General features: G+C 39.4%; 1 protein-coding gene across 1 annotated transcript in view; it reads right to left on the bottom strand.

Moving 5' to 3' along the window:
* The window catches only part of LOC113407023 (contactin-associated protein-like 2), a 1116670-nt gene that overhangs the window by 445533 nt on the left and 652094 nt on the right, over positions 1 to 19043 (bottom strand). The window lies entirely within an intron of this gene.

Below are 19043 nucleotides of genomic sequence, written 5' to 3'. Positions count from 1 at the left end.
TATTGAAATTGTAGACAGTGTCTCTGCAACAGGTGTGTGAGTGTGCGCATGCACAAGGGGGGTGAGAACAAATGGGGCTTGTGCATGGTATTCACAAGATATTATTTTACTTGAAATAGATCAACAATATGGGACAACTTGACTGCACTGAATGCAGGAAACCTTGATTGGTTTCCTTGTTCCTGTTTGTCGCTGTGCTAGGTGCTCTGTAAGAGCAGCATGCCTTACTTGTGGGTGGAGACTTCCTTGAGTGATGACAGTCATAGCGACCCCTCTGACAAATGAAGATTAGCTTTGATTAGAACTGGATTAAAAGAACATGAGGCCTGAGGCTACAGAGATCTAGGGATTCTTATTGCAAGGAAAACATCAAGTGTACACAGTATTACTGCATTCCAGGCTGCCTGCATGAACAAAGGTAGTATTATTTTGTGACACTGTGACATCAGAGATGCACTACAGTATAATGTGATTACATATATCATAATGTTTGACACAACAACAGCAAAATATATTAGATACTACAGGAGTCAAGGGCTTCATATAGTTTGTTGGTCCTGGGCTATAGTGCCGATGACCCAAGATTGTCTCTGCTCTGGACTTGATGAAGTTTTCAGAGCAGTTGGTGGCTGTGACACAGATTTCAAGGGTAAGGAAGGGTAAAAGTAGGATACATTTTGTTATCTTCACGGCTTCAGCAGGGATGTGAAAAATGGCCAAGGGAAAAAAAAAAGAAACTTGAATCTTTGGTCAGGAGAAACACAGTAAGATAGGTTGCACCTCAACAAGGTTATTAGTGCATTTACATCAGGAACATAAATACAATAGCCTACCAATTGTCTATACATTTAACCACAACTAGTTAAGTGCATATCAAGTCACTAGAGTTAGTATTTCTGCAACATCTGCCTTGGTAAGTGCTATAAGAAATCATAGTGGGGAGATAACCTTAATAGTGAAACAACATGCTTCCTATGTCAGCAGGTTTAAAGTAGCAGTCAAGGGCTTCTTATCGCAGGAGTTTAGTTTAGAAAGGAGATTAAGAAAAGAAATATTAGATTTACATAAAATAATGAGTGGCATAGAACAGGTATAATGTGCTTCTATTTACCATCTCTCAGTAGGACATTCAATGAAGCTGAAAGGTAACAAATCTAAAAGTCCTCAACAAAAATAAGTTTGCACAAAGCTCTCTGAATAAAAATCACTGAGGTTCAAACATCTCCATTAGTGACTGTTTTACTATTCAACTGCTATGCTGTGACTTGGATAAGATGAATTGGTTGTTTCAGTCAAGTCCCAATTGGACAGGTACCAACATCAGAAAACACTATCACGGTTGACATTTATTAGTAGACTTGTCAATCTAAGCACAGCGGTCAAAGACTAAAATAGGCAAGGAGATTAAACTATTGTTCCTAGAGGTGGTTCCTCTAGGTCAGGGTTGAGGAGAAAAGAAAGGCAAAAATATTCTATTCTATTTGGGTATTTATACAGTATTAATCGCTACAGCATGAATGCTTTCCAGAAGTGCATTAAGAGATGTAACTTGTCATGCATAGTTCTGTTTTTCTCCTCAAGGAGAAAATTGACCTCGTGATATTTTTTTTCTATTTATTTTCTCTCTGCTGTGCTATGCACTATTATTATTGAAGGCCAAGTCAAAGAAATGTAGCTTGCATTTGGAACGGACAGTGCTGTGGTTTGAGGCAGTTGTTAGATCCTGTGAGAGTTCACTCCTGACTCTTGGACTGGTCCCCAAGAGAGCTCTGTGTCCTGGGCACACCATGTAGACAAATGCAGTGGACTATTCTATTATGCCAGAGAAGCAGAATTGTTGACCACAGATGGTCCTTGTCTCATAGATCCAAGTAAAAGTTTGCACTGCTGCTGCCTATGCTGAACCTGTTTTCTGCATAATTATAGGACTTTAGTCTTCAGGGAAGACATCTGCCATTTTCCATGAGTACTATATTCACTTAACAGATGTGCTATCCAGTAAACAGAATACATTAAATATAGGAGTCTATGCAAATATGCTTATGATTCATCTGTGCAAATTTCCATCCCTGTTGTTGGATTTAGCTACGCGAATTCCATTATGTGAAGCTGAACATTTAACACAGGGGTGGGCAAACTACGGCCCGCAGGCTGGATTCGGCCCACCAGCCATTTTAATCCGCTTGAGCTCCCACTGGGGAGCAGGGTCTGGGGCTTGCCCTGCTCTGGTGCTCCAGCCGAGGAGTAGAGTTGGGGGCCGCTCCACGTGGCTCCCGGAAACAGCCACATGGCCCCACTCCGGCATTGCAGCTCCCAGAAGCGGCCACATGGCCCCACTCCAGTGCTCCAGCTGGGGAGCCCGGCTGGGCGCCGCACCATGCAGCTCCCAGAAACAGCAGTGTGCCCCCCCTCCGGCTCCTACGCATAGGGGCAGCCAGGGGTCTCCGCTCTGCATGCTGCCCCTGCCACAAGCGCTGCCCCTGCAGCTCCCATTGGCCGGGAACTGCAGCCAATGGGAGCTGCAGGGGCGGTGCCTGCAGATGGGGCAGCGTGCAGAACCGCCAGGCCATGCCTCCACGTAGGAGCTGGAGAAGGGACATGCCACTTATTCTGGGAACTGTTGAGGTAAGCACCTCCAGAGCCTGCACCCCTGAGCCTCTCCCCATGCCCCAACCCCCTGCGCCAACCCTGATCCCCCTCCCATCCTCTGAACTCCTTGATCCCAGCCCAGAGCACCCTCCTGCACCCCAAACCCCTCATCCTTAGTCCCACCCCAGAGCCTGCACCCTGAGCCAGAGCCCTCACCCCCCCACACAGCAGCCCGGAGCCCCCATCCTGCACCCTGAACTCCTCATGTCTGGCCCCACCCCGGAGCCCGCACCCCCAACCAGAGCCCTCACCCCCCTCCCACACTCCAGCCCCAATTCTGTGAGCATTCATGGCCCACCATACAATTTCTATTCCCAGATGTGGCCCTCAGGCCAAGAAGTTTGCCCACCCCTGATTTAACACCATGTTATTTAAAGGATTACCTTAACTACCTGAGAATATTTTGAGCTGTTAGGGCCTGTTTTAAAACCTCCTAAAGTCCATAGAAAGGCTCTTATTGATATCAATGGACTTTGGGTCAACTCCATAGTAACATAGTTATCCGTCACATATGCAATCACTATATTGTGTCAGGCTGTTTTGGATTATGTGGCATCATATGAAGCTACATATGTGTGTAACTCATATGGTGTAACACGCTCTAATCAAATGATCAAGAACAAGGTTAGGTAAAGCAGATGGATCCTTCACAGGGAGCACAAGTAGCTAGCCAAATGAGATGAAGTTCTGCAGGTGGTGTAAGATGGTGCTTATCTTATTCATATCTATAGTGTATATCACACACAAGACTACTCTTGCCCCAGAAACTATTGGAACCAATATCTGAATATTGCACTAATTTACCTCCAGGCAGACATTTTTCTTATACGAAGGAGACTTTTAGCTATTTCCTACACAGAAATATAGATATTCCACAACAATGTTGTATTGGAAGATAGGGTGGAAAATTATTTATATAAATTAAAATATACTGTATTTATATCAATATTAAAATAAGGAGTATTTCACGTTCCTATTTTCCCTTTGTGCTAGACCGCATAAGGGAATGTGCTATGCTGTATTCTCACTGACAGGAATGTCTGGTCTCTGGCACAAAGGGATACATATTCACGGCCTTGCTAGAATTCTGAGATAGGATATGCCCTACCAGCACACCAGCTGCACTGGTTCTGAGGGCCTCTCTCAAGAGGCCTGGTCCAACTCCAGTTAAGCATAGATTCTGGCTTGAAATGGTTTCTGTTATATACAGGGTGTCCAGTTTGGTTCAATGGCTCTCAGCACCCCCACTGTACAAAATGTTCCAGCACCCCTGCAGTTAAGTCAATGGAAAGACTCTCAAATGACTTTAAAGGAAGGTGGATTGGGCAATGGGTCCCTGAAGAGGGAGTTCTGCTCCCCCACTGGGTTCCAGTCAGTGCAAAATTGAAACCTCCCCCTAAAGGGACTTAGAGAAAGGACCAGGCTTGCAAGCCCCAAAGAACCCAGCTGTGCAGTGTAACTTTCCATGTGGGCTGCGGAAGGAAGCAGCGATAAGAGTGAGACAGAGAAATGCTGATGTGATACATATCAAGGTCTTGTTTGTTTGTATAGTTTAAAAATACTGCTTTACGTGGTAGAATAGATGCCCAATTCTTTGTTAAAAGCATCTTAAAATCCAATCCATTGTGCAGCAAGGGATGAAACTTTACCCTCCCCCGCCCCCACAAATGGACTGATACTTCATCTACAAGGGGCAGAACAGCATCTCATATGAATGAGAAACACTTCTTGGAAATGTTGGGCACTGTGTTGATAAAGATATTGGTCTTTAGGGTGAGACAAAAGGCTCAGATCCTTTTGGAAAAAAAATAAAATAAACAGGACTGTTAAAATTCCTGGCAGAATTCTATTTTGGATAATTGAATTCTGGCTACCTAAATTCCCTGTGGAGTTTTTATTTGGATTAATTTATGCTTCAATTCCCCTTTCCAAAAATTGGTACGTAGGGTTTGTTCCTAGTGTAAAATGGTGGCCACTGCTCGTCATTAGAGAATGGACGCAATCCTACTAATACAGCCTTTAAACCATTTTGGGATCTTTGTCAGAGGTATAACTACTATTAATATATTATAAACAGACAGCTTTGTCATACTTTCTCATATGCATATCTGCAATGTTCTTTAGAAGAAAAGTTCTGCCTCTTTCTACACTCTGGAAGACTGCAGAAGGCTGATTAGAGTATACCTGGCTGAGTGATTTGGCAAACTATGCTGGCTCCCAAGGCTCAATGGAATGGATTGTTTAGCGTTATATGAAAATAAATTACAACACTTCTAAAACTGGATAAACGGCAAAAGAAAAAAGGGTTTTTTAAAATCAAACATTTTTACCATGAGAAAAAAAAGTCATGCAATATAAGATACAAGTCTTCTACACCTCTCAGGCAGAGCCTGGAAAAATATATATTCCTATTCTGGTGGAAGAGATGCTCTACCTACCAGGATGATACTTCACCAGTCTCTTTTTCCTTTTAGAGGTTCCTAGTGATTTATATGAGGTATTCTAGAGCCTCACCATTTTTGGGTGGGTGTCACATGGTGACTGGACTCTTTAAAAGGGTGACAGACCTAACTGCACCTGTGACTGAGCCTCCCAGCTCAGGCTACAGGGCTTGGAGTCTGATGGTAGCCTAAGGAGCACCTAGTCCTTATAAGGACAGCAAGAGGTCAGTTGAACTGGAGAATTGCAGGAGACCCTCATCCAGAGGGAAAAGAACTCTGGGGCTACAGCCTGCTTTGGGCAGGTGAATCGCATGTGTGTGTGTTCCTTCATGATTTCTAGTATAAAGCAATGAATTGTACCCTGAGGCAAGGGCCTGAAAAAGACTAGGGCATGGCATCACTCCTTCCTGGGCTCGTGAGACAGCCCAGCTGTTTACAGTGTGCCTACGAAAAAAAATTGTTATTTCTCCTCCCTCATTATAACAGATTCCTGTTCCACGTGATCACACCATTAGGGCTAGCCTAAGAGATTTGAAAAGGATAAACAAGAAAGTTCCTTGGGATATACCTCATAATTATTTGACTCATATTACATATAAAGTGTGTGAGAGAGACTGTGTATGTACTCACATAAGTGTTGTTGGTTAAGCCCAATCATGTTTCTATTTTAGTCCTAGCTAGTTGTTTATACCAGTTTATATTTTCAAGGTTACTTCTGCAAGGAAAAGAGCTACAAACTTTTGTAAAGAATGCTAAGATTCTTCCTTATGTTTCTAGCTCCTCAAAATCCAGAAGGCCTGCAGCTGTGGAATTCATAGGACCTCACAGGCTGACTCTGTTCTACAGCATGATGGATCAGCTTTCATGTCCCACTCCCCGTCAGTACTTAGCCCCGTCTGGGGAAGCTCATGATGCAACTAGCGGACCAAATTAATTGATGAATCCTGGTCAAGTGCCACCTGAGGCATGCTGTGCATACACTAAGAAGATTCCAACCAACACTCTGCTGGGGAGTTGTAGTGTAAAATGTTAAATCCCCCTTTAACCAACAATGTGACCTGCCATGTCAAATTTTGCTTATCCCCCCCTCCATTAATTTCTAATTCATTTGCAGAGAGCCAAATTCTGCTCTCAAGTACCTGTGTATTAATGCAGGGTAACTCAGTATATTCTACTCAATATAGGTTCTCATAACATTGCCATAAGAACAACCATACTGGGTCAGAACAAAGATTCATCTAGCCCCGTATCCTGTCTTCTGACAGTGGCCAAAACCAGGTGCCCCAGAGGGAATGAACAGAACAGGTAATCATCAAGCGATCCATTCCCTATCACCCATTCCCAGCTTCTGGCAAATAGAGGCTAGGGACACCATCCCTGCCCATCCTGGCTAATAGCCATTGATGGACGTATCATCCATGAGTTTATTTAGTTCTTTTTCGAACCCTGTTATAGTCTTGGCCTTCACAACACCCTCTGGCAAAGAGTTCCACAGGTTGACTGTGCATTATGTGAAAAAATACTTCCTTTTGTTTGTTTTGAACCTGCTACCTATTAATTTCATTTGGTGGCCCCTAGCTCTTGTGTTATAAGAAGGAGTAAATAACACTTCCTTATTTCCTTTCTCCACACCAGTCATGATTTTATAGACCCCTATCATATCCCCCCCTTAGTCACCTCTTTTCCGAACTGAAAAGTCCCAGTCTATTTAATCTCTCCTCATACGGAAGCTATTCCATGCCCCTAATCATTTTTGTTGCCCTTTTCTGAACCTTTTCCAATTCCAATATATCTTTTTCTGAGATAGTGCAACCACATCTGCACACAGTATTCAAGATGTGGGCATACCATGGATTTACACAGAGGCAATATGACATTTTCTGTCTTATTATCTATCCCTTTCTTAATGATTCCAAACATTGTTTGCTTTTTTGACTGCCGCTGCACATTGAGTGGATGTTTTCAGAGAGCTATCCACAATGACTCCAAAATATCTCTCTTGAGTGGTAACAGATAATTTAGACCCCATCATTTTATATGTATAGTTGGGATCATGTTTTCCAGTGTGCATTACTTTGCATTTATCAACATTGAATTTCATCTGCCATTTTGTTGCCCAGGCACCCAGTTTTGTGATATACCTTTGTAGCTCTCCGCAGTCTGCTTTGGACTTAACTGCCTTGAGTAGTTTTGTATCATCTGCAAATTTTGCCATGTCACTGTTTACCCCTTTTTCCAGATAATTTATGCATATGTTGAATAGGACTGGTCCCAGTACAGACCCCAGGAGGACACCACTATTTACCTCTCTCCATTCTGAAAACTGACCCTTTGTTTCTTTTCTTTTAAGCAGTTACCAATCCATGAGAGGACTTTCCCTCTTATCCCATGACAGCTTACTTTGCTTAAGAGCCTTTAGTGAGGGACCTTGTCAAAGGCTTTCTGAAAATCTAAGTACACTATATCCAATGGATCCCCCTCGTCCACATACTTGTTGACCACCTCAAAGAATTCTAGTAGATTGGTGAGGCATGATTTCCCTAAACAAAAGCTATGTTGACTCTTCCCCAACAAATTATGTTCATCTAGGTGTCTGACAATTCTGTTCTTTATTATAGTTTCAACCAGTTTGCCCGGTACTGAAGTGAGTCTTACTGGCTTGTAATTGCCAGGACCACCTCTGGAGCCCTTTTAAAAAATTGGTGTCACATTAGCTATCCTCCAGTCATTTGGTGCAGAAGCTGATTTAAGTGATATGTTACAAACCACATGGACATAAACATAGATAGAGTTACTCAAGTATAGCAAGGACCGGATTTTGGCCCCACAGTTAGCATATGTAAACATAGCAGGGGCTGAAACAAAGACTATTCCACATTTGCTGCAAAGAAGTACATGGGAGCCAAATATGAAATGGGTCAAAATGAAATCCTATTCCCATTAACTGTAACTGGATTATGTATGCCTAGCAATTACAGTTACTATTGGGTGTTTCTGTAACACACTGACAATTATTTTAGGAAAGAAATAGCCACATATTACAGTAAGTACAAATGCTTAAAACATTTATTTCATTTAGTAAAATAACAGCCTACATAGCCATACATGTATATGCATGTGATTGCTAGAGCAGCCAGAAATTAATGTGGGCCCTTATCCTTTGTAATAGAAACTCTGATGTTTCTTCATTTATAAATGCGCTCAGCTAGAATGAGCATTATTTATTATTCCAAAACAAATACGTTTTTAAAAAAAAGTTATTGTTGAGAGTCCCTATCAAACTAAAGAGTAAAAAACATATTACAGGCATGTTATGATGAACCCAAACCCAAGCATTACAAACCCAGGAAATTCAGAGTTAAGGTTACACTGAAAAGAAATCCAAACATATTAAGATATGGAAATGCAATAATAACATAATGTTAATGAAGGGATTTTAGTATTTCGGGTCTCATTTTAGGTTAAACTGATTTTTTTAAAGACAGATTAGGGTTGTTGTTGTTTTTTTTTAATCCTCTTTTTTTGCTACAGGGCAGAGCAATGGTTGCTTGGGGGGGTCTTAACTGTGCATTTCCATATCTTATCATGTCTGAATTTCTTAAGTGTAAAATCCTCTCTGACTTTCCTGGGTTTTGTAATGGCTGGTTCTGGATGATTATAACTTGCCAACATGTTGGCTGCATTGCATCACCAGAGCAATGCAAAGCACCTAGCACACTGAATCTGGCCTTTAATTTATAAGTGACTTGAATTCAGCCATAGAACCTTTAAAGAGCCATGACAGTCGGGACAAGTAATCTACCAAGGAGAACTCTTGACAGATGTGTACAATCCTGCTCATACCATTGACTCATTACAACCAATAGATTAGTTACATGCAAATTAGCTGTAGAGGAAGACTGGTGGTTGGCTGAATTATCTCTGATAATACCATTAAAGAGTTACCTGAGCTCTTGACCTGACCCTACTGTAGCCTATATAGTCATAATTAGATACAAGAGTCATTAATAACTTAGCTTAATTGCGTCCTAATTTCTTTGGATGTAGGTTATGCACAAACAAGCCTTCAATTAATTTTAATTATGTGGAAAGTTTGAAGAGTCTGCATTTTTACATTATTCAGATCATTCAGGACAAACAAAAGACTGACATGTATAATATGTTAATCTTCTTTAAGGATCCATTTTTAAATACAGTTTAACTCACACTAAGTAACAGATTTATTTGTAAATCATCATAAAATTGATTTAGTACTCAAAGATTAAAGGATATAACGTTTGGGGAGGAGTCACTGTAGTTTTCATACATTACAAAGAGGCCTAATACTTCCATTAAGTGCAAAACAGAACTCAACCTTAACTATGGAGTCACAATCAATTGCTTCCATAGTCAATTAAACAACCAAAGTAAAATCTCCATGGGAAAGTACAGTGTTCTCTCTCCTCAGTAGCAGGTTCTGTCTGAACACAAATTGACAACTGCCTCTGTACCAGTGAGAGGAAACTTTTTAAAGATACAGTAGACAGTAAATAGAGGAATAACAATTCCTAGCTGCACACATCGCACATTAACACGTTAACTACTTCACTGGAAGGGATGGGACATCACAGAAGATAATGTTCTAGATGACGAATTTTTTTCTTCAAATTTGTGTCCCTCTTACTTTCACTCCATATCATATGTCCTAGGTGTAAAAGAAATGACTATAAAGTGTAAGTTTTTTTTTCTTGCTGTGATGAATAGGCCTTTTAGGTTCTTTTTAATCTAATACAGGAAGGACATAATCATAGATCTATTAATCTGTGATGATCTAATTTGTTATGTGGATTAAGGGACCGGAAATGGCTATGAATTCTATGACTAATAATAAATAAATGTAGATTAGATGCCAAATTCCTCAGGCACTACGGGCAGTTTGGATTAAGTAGGTTTCCACTAATTTAGTCAATATATTAATCCTTGTTGATGCCCTTTCCTTTTTCCACTGAAGGCTATTGGAAGTGGGTGTAAATCAAGTAGACTGACCAAAAAACACCACCACTATATGGAACTGACCATCTATTTCCACTATAGGAAATGATAATGTGACAGCAAAACACTCTATAGAAAAGGGGCAATAAAGAGTTTTGCACACTGGAAGTTCCTTCCCACTACAGCTCTATTAACTGTATGTAAAAAGGCTGACCACAGTTCACGTTGATGACAGCCCTCCCTACTCACAGATACACTGCACTCAGAAAATAGAAGTGCAGTTGATTTTCAAGTTTCTCTAATCAACATTCATTCAAACTATCTCATTCACTATTAACGTGACTTGCAAGGGATTTGTCCCACTGCATGCCTAATGGGTGAATTTGTGATAACAAAGAAAACATGACACCATGGCAGAAATCCTCCAGATCAATTTCTCCAACTATTTAACTTTCTTATATTTTCTTATAACTTTATTATATTTTGGTGACTCTTATGAAACCAAATAGGTTTTAGATGCTAGAAAGCCTGATGTTCGAAAGGAAGCAGTCAGGAAAGGGCCTTCTTATGGCCCAATCCTACTTGAATCAAAATCAATGGGAATTTCTCCAGCCATTTAAATGAAAGCAGGATTGGGCTTAGAGATGCATTTTCATCGTAAGTGCAGGCATTTTTCTTCTTACTCCCTCTTTGCTTTGTTTTCATGGCTTCTTTACCAAGATGATAATAAATTTCCTCATTTAAATATCAACTTAATTGGGTATTTTCTTTTAAAGCTCCTTAGATTTGATACTGTAATAATGTACACTTTCTTCATGTATGTAACTGTGTTTTTCCCCTTCTTGAAGTAACATTATAGGCGTTAACTATTTGATGAACATATTGTAACTGTGTGCAATATGAAGGCCTCTGACCTTTATCTTTTTGGAATGTATTAAAATGATAAATACATAGTATGTAAAATATTTCAAAAAAGATATAGTGGATAAGTTATTGGAAAAGCTTGCGGGGAAGATACCATTACCAATCTAGCTTAGAGAAAAAATACTGAAATGAAAAGGTTATTCCTTGCTAACTTGTTGGAATCGTTTGGCGATATTATTGAAATGGTAGACAAAGAGGATCTTATCTGGATCACTGGAGACTATTTCAAAACATTTGACACAGCTACACATCAAAGGCTAATGTCAAGAGTGTCTTGAGAAACAGAATAAAGATCATCTGTGCCTCTGAAAACAGTGCAACAATGCCATGCTGAAAAATGGTGCCTGGAGGCGAATGGCTTAGATCAGCTTTGGGACCCAAGGAAGAAAATGTCCCTCTACTAAGGCGTTAAAAGAAAGCAAAATTTCCAACATGATGCTATATTGGAAATATCAATAAATAATGAAGCACAGTACAGTCACATGGAGGAGGACTTGGATCATTTACGTGCCTAGTCTAACAGATGGCAATTGCTGTTGGGTGTAGATTACAGAACGCTAAAGTCAAGAATAACGAGCATAAAAATTTAACTGTGCAGTTGTTTCATCACAGTGACTGACATATAGCAAGGCCATTGGATTTCTACAATTCGATGGCTTTGAACCTGGCAATTGAATTTATCTTTTGGGACAGCATTCTGGGAAATCCTCTACCTTCTGACTGCGTAAAACAGTATGTATTTTTCCTTGAAATTTGATTTCCATCTTGTCTTAGCACCTAACAGATGCATACACATGAAAAGAAATTAAACAACCCTGTTTTCTTCTTGTCTCTTCTTCCCTTATAAACAACATTACAACATTGTTTGGTAATAGTCCAAATCAGTGCATCCTACAATAGTGCTAATGCCAGATTGTGGAATATTACTGTAAACTATTGCAGTTTATTTTAAGAATGTATTTAGAAGGGCTCCATCACAAACAGGAGTTCTTACTGGTTTAAGTGCATTAGCCTGACCCTTAAGTGAAAGGTTCAGGGTGACTTCCCTGACCAGCACATTGAAAACAGGGATTACCTGCCATCCCCACTAAAATGAAAAAACTAGATCAACTCCTGCAGGCTCAGCATTGCTACCTCCAAGTGTCTGGGCCTCCTTCTCTCTCCCGTCATCACCCTCTGAGTGCATGGATTCTCCATATAATACTTTCCGACACAGTTTAAAAGATCCTGGCATGCTGTACATACTTTCAGTCACTCTTCCCAGAGCAGGGTTCCCCACCCCTTTCCCTCATACCCAGTTAATTCTTCTGACCCTCTCTGAGCTGCTGGAGGAGTGGGTATTGTACATTCATTCTATATTCTAAAGCAAGTCTCTTTGATTTTTGTAGCAGGCTAATCCTTTAGCAATCTGGAAGTTAGGCAGCATCCTGAAATTGTTGGGGGAGGGGGGGAGGACCTACGGAAACAGAGGTTTTTAGGAAATAAAGGACTACAGTTCAAGAGAGCAGCCTCTCATTTGCAGGAACAACATGCACCCACAAAGTCTGTATGCAAAATTGCATGTCGGGCAGAACTCTGGGTATTTACATCCCTAACTATCTGGTTTTGGATGGACAGGATAACTAGTGGTGCATATACGCTGATTTGTGCCTCCAAGTAATATTTTGTATGAAAAATCCATTAAATTTTGTGAAGGAAAAAAAAATTCTGCAGATGGGAAGGCTCCCTAAATGTTAAGGCAATTCAGTAAAGCATTAAAGCATTTCATTAACTGTAAGGACGAGAGTAGTCCCATTTGAGGTCAATTGGACAACTCATGTGCTTAAAGTTAAGCATGTTGTTTGCTGAATCAGCACCTATATAAACCCAGGGTTGTGAGTTCAATCCTTGAGGGGACCATTTAGGGATCGGGGGCAAAAATCTGTCTGGGGACTGGTCCTGCTTTGAGCAGGGGGTTGGACTAGATGACCTCCTGAGGTCCCTTCCAACCCTGATATTCTATGATATGAATAACACACCCAATACTTTTATAAATAGTTCAGCATAAAACCTTGTTGCCTGAATCATTTTTCAATTTGCTGATAATTCAGCACTGGTCCACCAGCAAAACCAGAAGACATTACCACAGAATTCAGACACAATTTTGTCAGAGTACACAAGGGAATGAAGACATGCTTAGGTACCATGGTGATATCCAGGGGATAAGAACTTTGATGTATTTACTGTGGGACTTGATGCAGATTTTTATTCCATAATCTTTCAGATGAAGTCTGTGAATTAAAAAACTTCACAGTAGTCATAATTTCACTCGGAGTTTGACCAACAACACACAGTTTAAAAGATCCTGTCATACAGTACAAAACTTTGTGGGACACCTATGGTTTCAAGCAAGGGATGCAATGACATTAAAAGAAAAGGGGAACGTTTAGCAGACTGTAATTACAAGTCTGCAAATTAGACTATGACATTCAAGGATGGGTTCATATGATGGTCGTTTATTTGTTCAGTTTCAATCTAAATCAAAGGTAATGGAGAGGGCTAGTGACTTGCTGTAGCAAATTACACAAAAAGGCACAACCTGGTCAGGGAAAAAAGGCAAATACTATAAATTTATACTAAAAATTGCTAAAAGTCACAAGTCATGTTATTTTAATTAAAATAGCCTTTATTTTGCAATAAAGTTGTTTAAAACCATTTATGCAGTAGGACCGGTGCTATGTGCAGATGCATGTTAACATAAGCTTACAGACTTTCTCAAAAACTGAGAAATCCAAGCACCCATGACTTCTCTACTCCAGTATGACCATAGAACAAGCCATTACTCTTGGACTCCCACACAGCTCTCATTTTAACTTGGCAGCTCTTGTGGATCTGAGTAAAACGTTTTCTACTGTTACCTTCACAGCTGTACATGACAGGCAACAATCTTTACAAAAAGAAACTAATAAAAATAATAACTGCCAGAAATGTAGCACTAGCGATAGTAATTGTGGCAACAGGGAACACAGACATAGAATTAAAATACATAAAGCATGCATGATATGAAAATGTTATTTCGCATGGGTTCTGTGTGGAACATTTGCAATAAAATCTGAAAAAACCTGAAGACTAACATTTTCATATGTTAAAAGCAACAGAGGGTCCTGTGGCACCTTTAAGACTAACAGAAGTCTAACTTCTGTTAGTCTTAAAGGTGCCACAGGACCCTCTGTTGCTTTTTACAGATTCAGACTAACACGGCTACCCCTCTGATACTTGATTTTCATATGTTGTTTCAAATTCATGAAAATGGCACATATTTATTCAAAAACTTGAAATTTGACATGGCTTGGCTTAAATATAATTCCTTTATAGTGTAAACCTTGGCACTGCTGAAATTACAATGTTTTATTCAGATGAATATCCATTTGTTACATCTAAATGTTCACATTTTTCAATATGAAAGTACTTGTATGTGAAATTCTATGGAAAAAAGCTAAATTTATAAATGAACATGGTCCAGCACAAAACAGGAAATATTTTTCATATATATATGGTAACTGCAAGTCACATTTTAGTATCATACATTATATTACCACATTTTTTGAGCTTGGTCATTTAAACCCTAATACTATGTCAGTTAAGTCAATGGATGCAGGATCAAATCCTTGCTAAAATAATGGAGAATATTGATAAACCAATTGTAGCAAATCTTTGTGATTGCAAAGAATAAATAAATAAAAGAGAAGGCAATTTAACGTTTCAAAAATACATTGCCAAAACTCATATGAAGACCAAAATAGGATGAGAAATAAATAGAATACTGCAATTTTCTTAAAATGCAGTCCAGAAACCTGGACCTGGAACTTCTAGGTCAAGGTTAATAAATAATCAAAGGATAGAGATAGATGGGGGCGAAAAAACACTTTTATATGCTATGTACAGAACAATGATTCTGCACCTTACAGTTCTGTTGGTTGCAATTTTCGTTATTAAATTTTTCTCAAGGTTAAGGTCATTGTATAAGGCTGATAGAACACATTTGCTCAGTCTGCAAAAAGAGAAAAATACTTTTGTAATAACATTTTCTCCCTCCACTTTTTTAAAAATAAACATAATTTGTACAGCTGATTTTACCTTTTTTCTTCTTCTTCCCCAATTTCTGTAGTACTGACTTCAGAGCTAATTTTTGTGAGCTAGTGGGAAAAAATTCTCAGCTGTGCATAACTCGTCTTTGTTGCTTGTGTTTGGTATACTTTAACTTGGTTAGAATCCAGTGACAAGGGTTTTAATTATATACCTTCCAGGGAGAAGATGAAATAGCATTTTGTCTCTAATCATATTGAGGCTCCATATGTACACGGAAGTCATGACCACGCTTATTTTCTTTGCAAAACCAGTGAGAATTTTTAATTAGAAGAAGTTCACATTTTTATCTAATGATTTGAAACTTGGGGTGCATGGGTGATGCTATGCTGGTTCATATCAGGTTCCATCTCTGGTCTTATCCAAAGTATACTGAAGTCAATGGTAGTTTTGCCATTGACTCCAACAGACTTTTCATTAGGCTTGTAGTTTGGTCAGCCTGTGCCTTGTACTGCAGAAAGGTGTTAAAAATCAAAAGGTACCTAGCCAATTATACAAAACATTGTCTTAAAAAAAACAGGAAAAAGTGCATTTTCTCAACCTTGTTGAACTCCTAAATATCTAAATGAATTTTACATAATTTTTTATACTAGTCATATAAAAAGATGAATTTATGAAGGAAAGTAAAGAGAGTGTGAAAACAGGATTAGAATGTAAATTATTTTGGTACCTTAACAATAGAAGGGATCTTTAGATAATCACTGAAATTACTAATGACTTACCTATTTATTTTTTAGTACTATATTTTTCTCATTATTTAAGGCCTAATTATACTCTAATTTATACTCATTCAGCCCCCAGACCTCAGTGAGATTGTATGAGTGTAACATAGCAGACTATGACATATGGTTCCCTTTTTAAAATGTATTTACCAAAAATGAAACTCTCCAGAAGGGTCCATATAGTTCTGCTCTTTTTTTTTGGTGTGCTAATTTTTTATTTGTAAACTAGCATATCACATAATAGTAAATTAATTCCTTTTCTTATGGAAAGTGGGAGGGAGGAAGGAAGTGTGATGAACGCACACTGAAAATATCAATGTTACAATATTCACAAAACTGTACGTGTCACTAAGCCAACACCCACAGACTTCAATGATACCAAGATTTCACCCTACGTTGATTCTCAGAAGATCTAGATTTTTTTTAAATAACCTAGACTTCAGAATCTCTAAACTATGGGAATTGGATGGTTCAATAGACTACTAATAAAATTAGAAACCTTTTGCTGCTAGGTCATTAGTTCACAGCTTGCTCAAATTGCCAGTGGCTGAGTAGAATTATCATCTGATGGCAATTTTTTGGCCCATATGAAAAGATCCGGTGGTCTCAGTCCAGTTCCTATTGGGCAGATACCTACTAAGAGACAGTTATCACAGTTGGAATCCACATTGTCAATCCATAAACTTAATGACAGTAAATTTACTGAAAATAAATGGTCAAATATATCAAATGATGCTAAACATTCGCAAACAATGTATTCACTGGAAACAGCCAGAACAGAGGAGAACAGTCCAGAGGGATTCTCCAGTTCCCTGAAAAATTACCTTAAAAATCCATCTTATTACAGACATTTGGTAGGTTTAATATGTGCTCAAAATAGAAAAGAAATGATTTCATGTGTCTTTTCCTTATGTCTTCCAACTGGAAGCAATAGCAAGAGGATAAGGGAAAGAAGGAATAAAAGGTGAATTTGCCACCAGAAACAGATAAAGGAAAGTTCAACACATTTGAAAAAATGGGACTCTGCAAGATAACAAGAGTGTGTCTGTGGATAAATGAAAACAAAGAGTAGGCGCATAATTAAAATTTGCATTGTTTCCTTTAATTTGCACACAGAACCATACACAACGCTGAGGCTTGGGCCATATTTCAACCTCTCTCAGGGGATAACTGCAGAAGAAATAAGTTATAGGCACAGTAAAGGAAGGGAAAAGATGCAGTGGCACGGGGCAGAGTGGAATTTGAAGCAAGCTAAAGCTATTGTTAACACTAGGGTTGAAACTATGTTAGCCACAACTGTGTAAAACCATGTTATGCCTAGCAGAGTATTAACATGTTTTGTATTAACATGAGATTGCCTTATATAACATATGCTAGATAAAGATATGCCCCTTCTGAGCAGTCTATTGCATTAAACTGTTCTAACATGGTTATTGGGTATGCGTGTGCGAATCTTTCTTCAGAATGATCAAAGTAACAATTTTAGAAACATTAATCAACATTTTTGTGCCTTCAAAAAATATTATTGGATCTGAAAATATTAATCTCTTATGTTACAGGAAATTCCTTAAACTGGCTGCTCCAGTAGCATGCTAAATGTATTAAGTAGATCAGCGGTTCCTGTCTAGTAAATGTAGTAGTATCTTACTCCAGGCTTTTGTGATATTAGTCTAGCTACACTCCACCTTCTTTGCTTTAACGAGGAGCCTCCTTGTTGGCCCTTAGCACACTTCTCGTCCCTGCCTGTGTTCAATGGTAGATGTTCTAAGTCACAGTGAAGTGGGAGAGACTAGAGCCTGGGGTCTGGAGTAGAGATGCGTGGTAGCTAGCATTCTTTCAATACGAGTGTGAGAGTTGTAGTACAGAATCATAAACATCATGGTAGGCATGGATCAGCATTCAGGTCGCACCCCCCATCAGTACACAGCCCCGGCTGGGGAAGCTAATGATCCAACCAGCAGACTAAATTTGGTGATTAATCCTGGTCATGTGCCGCCTGAGGCACATTGCGCATATGCTAAGAAGATAACCAGCTTGATAAAAGTGCCATCCAGTAGGAAAGCTGTCACTCGGAATGCCAATATGCCATGGGATTTGAGAAACTTGCTGCAAAAAGACAATTCTTGAAAGTACTCTCGAGCTTTGTGAGTTTGCTGACTGCTGACCTACTAGGCAGTTGTTTCCATAGCTCTCATAGGTCTATTATTTCTAAGTTGCCTTATCATGTTTTTTGCAACAAAAGAGGCATTAAAGCACACAGGCAGGTATATACAAGTGTCTGAAGTAGGATTAAGGAATGAGGCCCTTGTCAGTTTAACAGCTGCTTGCTAGCACTAGGTTACAGGTCTGCTTGATTTATGGAAGCCTCATAGTTGCTAGCACAAATGTCAGTCACCCGAAGAGGCTTTGAATGGCTCCCCTCCAGCAGCAAACTGGAGCAGCTCTCTCTTCATTATATTACTCTAATGTGTGAGTGAAAAAAACTAATAGTCATGTCTGATTAGTTCTGTGCTAATTACTATATCGATATTGTGAATAAAGTACCTTTCAGGCAGAGATCATTGCCTCTGACAATCATGAATCTGGACTGAGCTTATAAAAGACGTGTGTACGAGATAGACAGAGTGCTACATCAGGTCATAGGGGACAATTTCAACTCCAGTTTTCTACAACCCCCAAATCTGCTGTCAATCGGACTTTCAAGGGGCTTATCTATGAGGCTGTGTGAGGGGTTCACTACTCCCTTGCCAAAGTTTTATTGGTAAGAAAAATTGAACACAAAATGCAAAAATGCCCACTGGTTGCAGGAAGGTCCTTAATGCGATATTGTACAGTAGTGTTACAATGGTATTTTGTACTATTACTATATATTAATGTCAGGTTCTTCTTTTGTTTTGTTTGTTCTTATGAAGGGCAAATGGCTAATGCAAATCTGTTCATTTGTAAATTGAGGACTCTGCATCAGAGTTCAGGCCACTGCACAGACAACGCACATCAAGATATGACTCTATAGGCCAAATTCCGCACTCTTTCGCACCAGGAAAAAAATCCTGATTTACTGCACTGACTCCCAAAGAGTAAGCTTGAATTTACCTGATGTAACGGAGAGCATAATTTGGCTATAACAACTTCAGACTTTGTTAGGGTTACCATATTTAACAAATAAAAAAAGAGGACCCTCCACGGGACCCTGGCCCCGCCCATTTCCCAC

The sequence above is a fragment of the Terrapene carolina genome, unplaced genomic scaffold (assembly GCF_002925995.2).
Source record: "Terrapene carolina triunguis isolate 2854851 unplaced genomic scaffold, T_m_triunguis-2.0 Scaffold180, whole genome shotgun sequence".
Lineage (NCBI taxonomy): Eukaryota > Metazoa > Chordata > Testudines > Emydidae > Terrapene > Terrapene triunguis.
This window is presented reverse-complemented; position numbering and strand designations above follow the sequence as displayed.